Below are 10,742 nucleotides of genomic sequence, written 5' to 3' on the forward strand. Positions count from 1 at the left end.
GATCATTTTATTGCACACACCAAGTCTGGTGCATTACTCAATGATACTGTCCAGTGATTACTGACCTCTGGTTGATCTTCTGTGGATTCATTTTGTTTAAAGGATCAATATATAAATGAAGGCAATTCCACACTGACTGCAGAAAGATTTTTTCCTCACTTGTGAGTTTCCTGGTTTAACAGAATTGTGACTGAAAACTCTTTCACATTAATTGTATTTCTACTATGAGTTCTTTCATATCATATATGGTCAGATAATTTACTACAGGTTTTCCCACACAGATGACATCCAATGGAGTCTCTCTAGCATGAACACTGGTTATAGGCATAGTGTCCCTTCTATGGGTGTTTCTTCTGGGTGCTGAAATGTTAAAGCTAAGGTTGAACTCTCTTCTACATTTATTACATATATAGTATGATTGCTCTCATGATGCCTAAGGTCAGAACAATAAGTGAAGGCTTCCCCACACACATGGCATTCATATGGTTTCTCTCTAGTGTGTGTCTTCTCATGATTCTTAAGGTCAGAACATTGACTAAAGCCTTTTCCACATAGTTGACAAACATATGGCTTCTCTCCAGTGTGAATTTTCTCATGTAGTTTCAGGTTGGAACTTCTGCTGAATGCTTTCCCACAGAGATGACATTCAAATGGTTTTTCACCAGTGTGAGTTTTCTCATGATTTCTGAGGTCAGAACATTGACTAAAGGCTTTCCCGCATAGTTGACATCCATAGGGTTTCTCCCCAGTATGAATTCGTTCATGTAGTCTCAGGTTGGAACTTCTACTAAAGGCTTTTCCACATATATGACATTCATATGGTTTTTCCCCAGTGTGACTTCTCTCATGTCGTCTAAAGTGAGAACAATTACTGAAGGCTTTCCCACAAAGATGGCATTCATATGGCTTTTCTCCAGTATGTGTTCTATTGTGTTGTATAAGGTCAGAAAAATTACTGAAGGCTTTTCCACATATATGACATTCATATGGTTTCTCTCCAGTGTGAGTTCTACTGTGTTGTTTAAGGCCAGAACTCTGAATAAAGGCTTTCCCACAGAGATGACATACATATGGTTTCTCTCCAGTATGAATTCTATTGTGTTGTATAAGGTCAGCACAGTTAGTGAAGGCTTTCCCACACAGATGGCACACATATGGTTTCTCTCCAGTGTGAATTCTCCCATGTTGTCTAAGGTTAGAATTTGTACTAAAGGCTTTCCCACAGACATGGCATTCATATGGTTTCTCTCCTGTGTGAGTTCTATAGTGTTGAGTAAGGCCAGAAAAATTACTGAAGGCTTTCCTACATACATGACATTCATAGGGTTTCTCTCCAGTATGAGTTCTAATGTGTTGTTTAAGGCCAGAGCTTTGAATAAAAGCTTTCCCGCACAGATGACATTCATACGATTTACTTCTAGAGTGAATCTGCTTATGCTGATTAAAAGATGACTGGTTAGTCAAAGACTTTCCAAATTCTTTGCTTATACTGTCTTTCTTTCTCATGTGATTTACCACATGTTGATTCAACGTATAGCCGTCAGTGAAATCTTCTCCCAAACCATTATATTCATAGGGCTCCTCTCCAGTGAGAGATGTCTGCTTTGGGAAGGACATAAAAAACAGTTATGGGTTTATCCACATGCATTCATTCACTCAATTCTCATGTATAAATTCTAAAATCACCCAGTGATTCTAAAATAACCCAGTGAAAAACTCCAGTTAAAATTTATCCCATGTAAGTTACACATGTGAGGTATATAACTCTTCTGCATGCACAGAGATTTACTCTTTTACAGTATGCCAACAGCTTTCAGATTCTAAAGAATTCATTATGCTTTAAGAACTACATATATGAGACAAGCAAATAAAATTGTTTTATGAGAACTTAGACTATAATTTCAGCACAAGGTAAAATTTCCCCTAAATTCAAATAAACCTGAACTTTCTGCTGTGACTGCACTTAATTCCAATTCTAATCACAGTAAATTGATTATGCTTACAGCCTAACTTAAGACATTCACAGGTCTTTGTGAAGATAGCTAAGAGTCATACCTGTGAAACTTACCATGGCCATGATAATGGGTGTGTCCTTTTGGCAGATATGTTGCAAGGAGAGAATTTCCTCTTTGTTAAGGTCAATTTCCCTGCCTGAAATAACTGAAAGAAAGGATACTTTGTTACAGAGACATTAAAGAAAAAACCCAAACCCAGGGCCCTTGAGTTGGTTCAGAAATCAACAATTCAGAAACACCAATAAAGGTGTCTGTTTCAGCAAAGATTTACAACCTGACAAAATCTATGGAGCACACTCTGTTCTATAAGGTTGGTGTGATTCAAAATCAACTCAACAGCAGTGGGTTTGGTGGTTAGGTAGAAGAAATACAATGAGCCAGTACACAGAAATTTTTCAATTTTTCCAATGCTGCAAAATTGGTAGAAGTAAAATGAACACGGGATATTGGAGAGCTAAAAAGGAAATCTCTAAAGATTTTTCAGGACAAGAGCCATTATGAGAAAGTTTAATTCCATTAAGTATATGAAAATTCCCTCTTCAAGCCAAAAACAATGACAGAAAGACTGAAGAGAGAGGTATATGCCAGGAATAAAGACAATCTAAAGAATTTTCCCTTACTGTCCTTACCTATATGTCATTCACTTAAAGGAATATGCAGTTGGTACTTTCAAGCACCTACTCACTCACGGAACAGGCTCCTCCTCATACTGAAACACAAGTGCCTGGAGCTCACCGGGACTCTGGCCTTGGAAAAATCCTACTCCTTCTCTCCAAAGTTCCTTTCCTTGCTTGAGTTGGGAAATCACATCTGATTTGCAGAGCTGATTCCCTGGTTTGTAGGGAAAAGACATGGATTTTGAGTTGTGACCTAACAAAACTATATCATCAGCAAGTCCAAGAAGTATACCTAGGAAGAATAAGGTAGTCATTTAAGGTCAGCTCAGAAATGATATTCTTTCACCAGTAAAGAGATAACTCTGGACTTTGCCCTCAAACATATTAAGGATCTCTGTTTGTTTTGTAAAAAATATGCATAACAAAACATAATCCATTCAACATTTTCAACACTTATAGGTCAAAGACAATCTTCACACTGTATTACCAGTCTCCTGATCTCTACCCACATTTTTAACCCATATTATCATACCCATATTACCATTACCACAACTAAAGATTCTTTGTCCACCTCAATGTCTCTGTGTCAAAGCAGAGAGTGCTGGTGTGGTGCTGTGGGTTAATGTGCCAGACTGCAAAGCTGTCTGAAGTGCAAGGTCAAGGTTGGCAGTTCAAGCTCACCAGTTGCTCTTCAGAAACCCTATACAGGGTCGCTATGGGTTGGAGTCAACTAGAAGGCACTTAACAACAGTAACTGTGTGGTCCTGTAGGATAAAGCAGTAGACCACAAGGACAGGTTGAACTGCAAGGTCAGCAGTTCAAACCTACCAACTGCTTCCCAGAAACTCTATACATGGTCAATATAAGTTGCAACTGACTCAACGGCAATCAACAACATTGTAAATTTGATCTCATACAATGGATCTGTAAAAGGTCACACTACTCAAGGCAATCATTCTCTACAGTTAATTTAAACTTGTTTAAAGATGATTTCATAGCCTAGTTTTGGATAGGTGCTTAAAGATTATCACAGGACAACCGTTTTAATGGGTCCATTAAGTCTGGCTTCTGTAAGATTTTGAAATTCTGTTTTACATTTTTCATCTTTTTGATCAGGATTCATCTATTGGGTTCTTAATCTTTTGGGTTCTTAATCAAAATGTCTAGTAATGGTAGCTAGAAACGGTCCTATTCTGGTCTCAGGAGGTTGTAACTTATGGAGGCAGATGGACTTGTGGCTTATTTCTTTTTCTAATTCCATGGCCTTCTTCCTTGACTGTTTCAGGAAAACAGACCGAGTTTATATCTTGGATGGCTATTTGCAAGCTGTTAAGACCCTAGGCATTCCTCACCAAACTAGGAGGTAAAACAGGTTCAAAAAATAATATAAACCAAATGACTGGGCAGAATCACTAAACTGTTACCCTAATCAAACATATCATATTTACTGGAGTGCAGGGTCAGTAAAAAGAAGGAAGACTCTCAGTTAGATGAATTGATGTAGTGGCTACAGCAATGGGCTCAAACAGAGAATGATTGTGAGGATGGCACGATAAGGGTAACATTTCATTCTGCTCTACAGAGGGTCACTATGAGTCAAAATGGACTCAATGTTGTCTAACAAGTAGTACCTACAACTGCTGCCTGTTAGTTATTAGTATTACCTACCATTATTATCATTTTGGTTGTGGTTGTCAAATTATGTTGTTGTTGTTAGGTGCCATCAAATAGGTATCAACTCATAGCAACCCTATGTAAAACACAATGAAACATTACCCAGTCCTGCTCCGATCTCACAGTTGTTGCAATGTTTGAGCCTACTGCTGCTGCCACTAACTGTGCCAAACCATCTCGTTGGGAGTCCTCCTCTGACACTCCACTTTACCAATCATGATATCCTTCTCCAGGGACTGGTCACTCCTGATAAAATTTCTATAGTATGAGAGACAAAGTCTGGCCATCCTGACTTCCAAGGAGCAATCTGGTTGTACTTCTTCCAATACAGATTGATTTCTTTCACAGTCTATGGTGGTGGTGGTGGTGGTTATGTGCCATGGAGTCAGAACCGACTCACAGCGCCCCTGTACAGGGTTTCCGAGGCTGTAAATCTTTACAGGAGCAGAAAGCCTCATCTTTCTCCCATAGAACAGCTGGTAGTTTCAAACTGCTGACCTTAAGGTTCGCAGCCCAATTCGTAAGCATTACGCCACCAGACAGTCTATGTTGTTAAGTGCCATCGAGTCGGTTCCGACCCATAGCGACCCTGTACAGGGTTTCTGAGGGTGTAACTCTTTACGGGAGTAGAAAGCCTCATCTTTCTCCCACGGAGCGGCTGGTAGTTTCGAACCGCTGACCTTAAGGTTTGCAGCCCGATTCGTAACCACTACGCGCTACCAGAGCTCCTTCCAGACAGTCTATGGTACTCCTAATATTCTCCTCCAATACCAAAACTCAAATGCATCAATTTTATGATCTTTCTTATTCACTGCCAACTTTCACACGCATATCAAGTTATTGAAAATACCATGTTTTGGGTGGGCACAATTTAGTTCTCAAACTGACATCTTTGCTGTTAAACACTTTAAAGAGGTCTTGTGTAACAAATTTGCCTAATGCAATAAGTTGTTTATTTCATGACTGCTTTTCCATGAGTGTTGATAGCTGATCTGAGCAAAATGAAATCTTTTCTCTTTTGAATGTTGTTTATTAGTCCAGTGAGGATTTTTGTTTTCTTTACAGTGAGGTGCAAGCGATATGGAAGGCTGTAGTCTGATCTTCACCAGTAAGTATTTTAAGTCCTCTTCACTTACAGCAAGCAAGGTTGTATCATCTGCATATCACAGGTTGTTAATGAGTCTTCCTCCAATCCTGATGTCATGTTTTTCTCTTCATATAATCCAGTTTCTTGGATTATTTGTTCAGCATACAGACTGAACAAGTATGGTGAAAGAAAACAACCCTGTCGCATACCTTTCCTAATTTTAAATCATCCAGTGTTCCCTAGTTCCAGTCGAACAACTGCTTCTTGGTCTACAAGAAGCACAGGCTCCTCATAAGCACAATTAGGTGTTCCGGAATTCTCATTTTCTGCAATGTTGTCCATAGCTTGTCATGATCCACACAATCATAGTCAATAAAGCACAGGTAAACATCCTTCTGATATTCTCTGCTTTCAGCCAAGATCCATCTGACGTCAGCAATGATATCCCTCATTTCACATCCTCTTCTGAATCTGGCTTGAACCTCTGGAAGTTCTCTGTCAGTGTAGGGTTGCAGCCCTTTTTTATTATCTTTTGCAGAATTTTATTATATATATAAAAAATTATATATAGCACTATATTTACCAGTTTGTCCTTTTTCTAGTATATATCTGTCTTATTTATCTAGTAGTCTTATAATAGAAATACCACAAGTGGATAGCTTTAACACAAAATTAATTTTATCATAGTTGAGGAGGCAAGAAATCCACATAGGGCATCGGTTCTTTGGTGGGGGAGGGGGGGAGGGAGAAGAGGGCTTCCACTTTCTTTCTGTTGGCTCATAATTTACAAGGAAGGTCCTTGTCTCCGTTGGGCAAGCATTCCCTGGAGATCTCTATGTGTCAATTTTCCCCTGGATCTTGGAGTTTCATAGCACTAGGACACTGGGTCCAAAGGATGCATTTCACTCCTCTGCTTTATTCTTGGTAGTAGTAAGTCCTTTCCTCTCTGCTTGTTTCTCTCCCTTTTTATATCTTATAATATTAAAGGCAATGCAGGTCATACCTCCAAGGAAAGTCCCTTAACAATGGAACAGGGATGTGACATGGATAGAGGTGGTGCATCTCACCCTAATCCTCTCACATTAGATGAGGGTTGAGCACATAAAATTACCTCATAGGGAATAACTACAGCATCACATATCTGCTACATTACATCATTACAAAACTTCCAAACCACTGAGAATAATGATCCAGCCAAGATAATACATACTGTGGGGGGACATAATCCAATCCATGTAATACTGGTTACATTCAACACGTATCACCATTACTGTTAGTTGGTGTCACTTTCCCATCATCATAAGCAAAAATTCACTACTTCCCATAAACTAATTTTGTCTCTTCCTTCCCTCTGCTGCCTTTGGTAACTATTAATAATCATTATTCTCTATTTACCTATTGTCATTTCATATAATTGAGTTCATAAGACGGTTAGTAAAGAAACATCGCTACTAGGGTACCTGTTCATAAAAACACAGATTTATTCCATACAAAATCTTATTAAACGTATCTCTCCAATCAATGGATGGCTACAAACAAGTTCTCTCAGTAGTACACTTATGTTAGTTTCATTAAGGTACCTTCAAAAAATGGTGAATTCTAATAGTGGCTTCGGAGAACACTTGCTGGGCCAGTTACATTCAAGGCAGAGAGGTCACGGTTAGAGTAACTGGTTTTGTGGATTCTAAGATTTTCTTGAAGGACACAACATGAAAAAGTTTCAAGAAAAGTAAAAACTGCACTGGTAAGAAAAAAGCCAGGAAAGTTGTGCCAAGTTTTCTTCACATCAGCATAATGCACCTGCTCATTCTTCGAAGATAACAATGATTACACTATAAGAATTTCATGGGAAACCTTATTCCGTGCACCTTACAGCTCTGACCAAACCCCTTCAGAGTTCTGTTTCCAAATCTCAAAGGAAAATGATTTTAGTCTTTGAAGGATGCCCAAACCACAAGTTTTGATATGGCATAAATTAAAGACTGTAGAATTCTTCAAGAAGGATTAGAGAGAGATATGGAACTGTATGGATCTACACAGAGAATATATCAAGCAACAATTCTTTCTTAAATAAAATGATCAGATTTTGATACTTTTATTTTACAAAGGTTTCCATAATTTCATAGCAATACTTTCTTACATGGCCTCATACAATATTTGTCATTTTGTAACTGACTTAATTTCTTTCAGCACGTCTTCAAGGTTCATGCATGTTGTAGCATTTATTAGGATTTCATTTCTCTTTAAAGCTGATGAATAGTCCATTTAGCTACTGATGAGTACTTAGTCCCCCCCCCCCCCCCCCACACACACACCTTTTAGCTATTGTGAGGAGTTCTGCATAGGTATACAGATGCCTGTTTGTGACACTTTTAGTAGACCTCTAAGGAATATGCCTAAGAGAGGAATTGCTGGATCGTATGGCAGCCCCAGCTCCAGTTTTGTGAGGAGTGGCCAAACTGTTTCCAACAACGTTCAGTAGCATTCTCACCAGCAATGGATGAGGATTCCAATTTCTCCACACCTCCTCCAATTCTTATTTTCCTTTCTTTGTTTATTATCTTAACTATCCCTGGTGTTGCTGTTATGTGCCATCAAGCTGGCTCTGACTCACAGTGATCCTGTATATGGTTTCTGAGGAGCAGCTGGTGAATCTGAACCGATGACCTTGCAGTTAGCAGTTGAGTGATTATCTTACAGTACCACACCAGGCACTATTACATTTTACAATGAAAATTATACTCACTCCTAAGATTGTTGTGAAACTTGAGCACAGTGCCTTGTTTAATAATTTATCAATGAAGAAAATTCGGTCCCATAGCTTTTTCCTAATGTTTACTTCCAAAAACTTTAGAATTTAAGATTTAATATTTAGGTACTTGATCCATTTTGAATTAGTTTTTGTATAAAATGTGAAGTATGAATCTTTAATTTTTCTGTATGTAGAAATCCAATTTTGCCAGCACCATTTGTTAAAACACACTTCCTTGCTCATTGAATGGTTTTGAAGTTTAGTAGATTTTTTTTTTTTTTTAGTGTTCTGAGTTTTCTATTAGAGGATCATGTCACCTGTGAATAGGTAGTTTAACCTCTTACTTTCTCATTTGGATATCTTTATTTTTCTTGCTTTATTGTCTGGCTAGGATTTCTAGCATAATACTGAATAGTCTTGTTTCTATTTTCTACCTTTCTCTACTGAGTGTAATGTTGGATGTTGGGTATTTTTTGTTTTTAAAGCTTTTATTGTGACTTGAGTAATGACTTACAGGGCAGATCATCAGTTTTACATACAGTAAATCATTGCAATGTTTACAATTCTTTCCATGCACCATCAGCTAATAGGATTTACTACCTCTATTACCCCCTTTTTTTGATGTACACATACCACATTGAAAATACGTATTTGTTTAAATGTAAGGGCACATTTTGCAAGCCAACCTTCACTGCCTTCCTCAGTCCATGGTCCAATAATCCTCTGTGGCTCTATCTCTCTATGCCTTCACCTCTGCCACCATCTATGTTGTTGCCACCATTCTGGTTAGGAGCCCTTGCTTGCCTCATGCTTTTCCCTCTTGAAGGTACCAGGGTTCTCTGTTGCTGAATACAGGTTAGCTGTTCCCCCATTTTAGTCACACCTCTTCTACATTTACAGTTGTGACAACTGCCATTAGTCCTGATACCAATTACTCACAACTGAATCACAACATTCCATCTGGACAAGATGAAAACTATTCAGTGGGATTTCTATCTTACCTCCCTCATTTTGACACTAAGGACCCTAAGGAGTTCTGGTAGTATAGTGGTTACAAGTCAGGCTACTAATCTTATGGTCAGCAGTTTGAACCTACCAGCTGTTCCCTGAGAGAAGGATGAGGCTTTCCGTTCCCAAAAAGATTTACAGCCTCAGAAACCCTATACAGGGTCACTATGAGTCGGAACCAACTCCACAGCACATAATCACCACCACCACTGAAAACAACTTACAGATTCAATACAGTCCAGATAAAAATTTCAACATATTTTATAGAAGCGGAAAAGCTAATTCTCAACTTTATATGGAAAGGTAAGAGGATCTGAATAACCTGAACAATTTTGAAGAACAGCAACAGAGTAAGAGTCCTTATATCTGTCAATATCAAAACATACTAAGTAACCAGAGTAATCCAAACAGACTAGAACTGGTTTAAATGACCAGTGAAAAATAATTGAGAACCCCAAATCTGAGTAGCAAGAATGACAGATATAAGTAAAAAATATAAGCAAAAATTAAATGTATATTTACTTTTTCATACATCTTTCAAGTAGTTGTAAGTGATATGAAAGCATCAGCGCAGACAATGAATTGCGATCATGGGGAAGCTGTTCTAGATACTTGTTGAATAGATGGATAGACACAGATGGATACATTTTTAAACACTTACCCACAAAAACCAAGTGATCGATGTTTTCCATCATCACATCTCTAAATAGCTTTCTCTGGGGTATGTCCAGCAGTGTCCACTCTTCCTCAGTGAAGTCTACAGCTACATCTTTGAAGGTCACTGATTCCTATAGTATCATTGATATTTGTGTCAGAAAGGGCCATTCCTTCCAATAGTCACAGTAGGATGATCAAGATAACAGTAATGAAGAAGTAGCCACTATAAGTAGAGAAAGTTCAAACTGTGTTTGGGATTCAAGTCAGATCCTTCTCAGTGCTCACCTGGCATTTGCCTTTCATATAGCAACAATGACAGATAAACACTTGAAATTTATAAAATCTCATTACAAAGAAAATCACATGAGGTGTGGAGGGATATAAGCTGGAAATTTTTCAGTAAATTTGTAATTAAGACATCCACGCTGAAGATCATAAAATTTATACCTGAGCATTCATAATTAAAACTCTTTTCCACAAATTCCAAGCAAATCTACAGATTTATCACAGTAGGAGCCCTTGTTGCACAGAAGGCTACACATTGGGTTGCTAACCACAAGATCAGCAGTTTGAATCCACTGGCTGCATCATGGGAGAAAGATGCAGCTTTCTGTTCCCATCAAGACTGACAGCCTCACAAAGCAAGATATACCCAAGATGTTTACCACAATCATGTGAGAGGTTGAAGTATGCACCTAAAGGACCACAGTTTCTATATCCATAAAATGGTTTAATAACCTAGTACATATTTTTTAAGATCTTATATGTTAGTGTGTAAACTGCCTCCTGTCTTGTTTTTTTTTTTGCTATTAAGTGACGACGGGTCGGTTCCAACCCATAGCAACCCTGTATACGGTTTCCAAGGAGAGGCTGGAGAACTTGAACTACGAACCTTGTGGTTCAAACTGACTTTGCAGTTCAGCACATTAACC

At 38.4% G+C, this 10,742-nt stretch overlaps 1 pseudogene; it reads right to left on the reverse strand.

Moving 5' to 3' along the window:
* Nucleotides 1–318: 318 nt before the first annotated feature.
* LOC102830804 lies at nucleotides 319–9,953 on the reverse strand (annotated as a pseudogene).
* Between the last annotated feature and the right edge of the window lie 789 nt (nucleotides 9,954–10,742).

This window comes from Chrysochloris asiatica, unplaced genomic scaffold (genome assembly GCF_000296735.1).
Source record: "Chrysochloris asiatica unplaced genomic scaffold, ChrAsi1.0 scaffold00260, whole genome shotgun sequence".
Lineage (NCBI taxonomy): Eukaryota > Metazoa > Chordata > Mammalia > Afrosoricida > Chrysochloridae > Chrysochloris > Chrysochloris asiatica.